The following is a 2,980-nucleotide window of genomic DNA, read 5'->3' on the forward strand; positions in this document are numbered from 1 at the left end:
CTGTTTCCCACCCATGTCCTCACCACCCTATTGTCGGTGTCCATGCGTTAGGCATATATGCAGACAAGTTCATTGGTTGATCTCTTCCCACCCACCCTCCCCTGCCTTCCCTCTGAGGTTCCATGGTCTGTTCATGCTTCTATTTCTCTGGATCTACTTTTGTTCATCAGTTTATTTGGTCCATTAGCAATGCAGACTGGTGCAGCCATGATGGTAAACAATATGGAGTTTCATTCAAAACTTAAAAATGGAACTCCTATTTGGCCCAGTGATCCCACTTCTAGGAATACATCCTAAGAAACCCAAAACACTCATCAGAAAGAATGTATGCACCTGTATGTTCATAGCCGTGCAACTTACAACAGCTAAGGTTTGGAAACAGCCTAAGTGCCCTTTAGCAGACGATTGGATTGATGGGGAAAATAAGGCATTTTGGGGGGCTAGCAATCTGAATCTGTGCATTGACCTAACGTACATTCTTGATGGCCTATAATTAAGTCACTGCCCCTTCTCCACAATGTGGTCTTACAAGACGGGTTTACTTAAGTACCACTCCCATTTTACAGAGGCCATAAACCATGAAAAAGTCCCAGAGGGGGTTATAGTGCTGCAGCCAGGCCAGGCCTTTAGGTGTGGTCTCATGACCCCCATCCCAACAAACGGGGCTTTTGGCAAGGCCCCAGAAAAGTTCAGAAGTCTGATCCTTATTTGGGGGACAAAGAAACCAAAGGGTATAAAGGAGGAGCGTCCTCCATATTGGATGGCTCAGGATTTGGAGAGAAACCGTCTGCCCTGAGTCAGGGTACTAGTACATGTGAAACATCTGAAAATAAATGTATTTTTCCTGTATCTCCTGTACTCCTGCATATTTCTCGGTCGGCTGTTAAATTCTGTAACAGGAAAACTGTGGTACAGAATCTACACTATGGAATACTATGTAGCCATGAAAAAGATAGAACTCATCATTTGTGACAGCATTCGTACATCTGATAAGGGGTTAATTTCCAAAATGTATATGAAATACGATTTTTGAACTGGAACACACAGTACTCCACTAGGCAGGATGGTTCCAGGGTTCTTTGTCCCTTGGAGTAGAAGAATTAATTCAGGGATGGAAGATGGGATAGCAAAGGTGGAAATTTATTAAAGAACAAGTACTGACTCCCACATGGGGAGTGGGAAAGAGTCTCACTGAGTCCCTTTTCCACGGTTTATAAAGGCTGCAGGTCTTTGTGCCTTCATATCCCCTCTGATTGGTCACTATTCCCTTAGACTGGTTACTATGGTAACTCCTGAACTCAAAGTTCCAACGTCACATGGGACACATGAGGTTCTCCATCCCTCTTCCCCATTGTTTTCCTATTCCCTTTGGACTTTCTTCTCCTTCTGGATGAGGGGCTTCATCCCCTTCATTTTGTAAATATAGACCTTGCTGTTCCCAGCTCCCTCATTCTATGGAAATGTACCTTCTACTGCTCTGCAACCCTGTGCTTCTTCCATGGTCTCCTTAAATTCTAAAATTCTTAAAAATTCCTAAACCTGTCTTTTTTTACACCTAAAAATTCCTCTGTCATATAGGGAACTCATACGACTTAACAAAAGGAAGACAACAACACAATTGAAAAATGGGTGAAGGGCCTCATAGGTAAGTCTCCAAAGTGGACACACAGATGGCCAAGACATGCTCTCCTGAGGGTGGTCATCCTGATGTCAAAGGTGTGTTAACCCAGATGCACAGGAACAATGGACGGGTGATTAAGGCAAAGATGAGCCTTTTAGTAAAGAAGTCATAGGCCTGGGGCGGGCCCACCCCCAGGACTGCCCAGGTAGGATGTGTGATAAGAGCCTCTTGTGAGGGTCTTGTCAGTCACTGAGTTTTGTCAGATTTATGACAGAGCCCCCTTTTTGTTCACAAATACAATCCCAAAAACTAGACCTAGGAAAGGGCTTTCTGTGAGCTCTGTGGCTGAGCTTCAGATCAAAACTATTTTAAGATGGAGCAGGAAATAGTTTCTTTGCTCAACTCTCCACCTGCTTCTGGTCAGGACCCCTGATAGTACTGAGCGCCCCCTGCTGGTCATGAATGCAGCCCAGTCCTGCTGTCTCCTTCAGGGAGGTTTGTGTCTGGGCTCACGCTGACTTCCCCTCACTGTGTCTCTTGCACAGTAATACACGGCCGTGTCCTCGGCTCTCAGGCTGCTGAGCTCCATGTAGGCTGTGCTCGTGGACTTGTCTACGGTTATGGAGACTCTGCTTTGGAACTTCTGTGCGTAGTTTGTTTCTCCATCACTAGGGTCAACCCTTCCGATCCACTCAAGCCCCTGTGCTGTGGCCTGTCGCACCCAGTGCATCCAGTAGCTGGTGAAGGTGTATCCAGAAGCCTTGCAAGAAACCTTCACGGAGGCCCCAGGCTTCCTCACCTCAGCCCCAGACTGCACCAGCTGCACCTGGGAGTGGACATCTGTGGGGAGGAGACAGGAGTCAGTGGAATCCCCTTGACTCTCCCTGGACCCTCCTTAACCCAGGACAGGAGCCCCTTACCTGTCGCCATGGCCACCAGGAGGAGGGCTCTCCAGCTCCAGTCCATGCTGAGGGCTGTGCTGTGAGCACTTGTGTAGGGGAGGGTGTGGCTGTGGGTGATGCCCTCAGGGCGCAGACTTACCCATATTTAACCTGGTCAACCTCCTGTCTTTTGCATATTCATGAGGAAGACTATTTCATAGCTGAGGTCTTAACCCCACCTGAGAGGTGATGGGTGACACAGGGACCATGTTCAGTGGGAATCTGAGGGTCCAAGTCCTAGTTCTTTTTTCTTTAAATTATACCTTTATTATTGAAGGTATTACACATGCCCCCTTCATCTCCCATTGACAAATTCTAACCCCGTCCCAGGTGCCCAGGTCTTCACCAACCTATTGTCTGTGTCCCTGGATGATGCACATATGCACACGAGTTTGTTGGTTGACCTCTTCCCACACAC

This window comes from Myotis lucifugus, unplaced genomic scaffold (genome assembly GCF_000147115.1).
Source record: "Myotis lucifugus unplaced genomic scaffold, Myoluc2.0 scaffold_770, whole genome shotgun sequence".
NCBI classification, from domain to species: Eukaryota; Metazoa; Chordata; class Mammalia; order Chiroptera; family Vespertilionidae; genus Myotis; species Myotis lucifugus.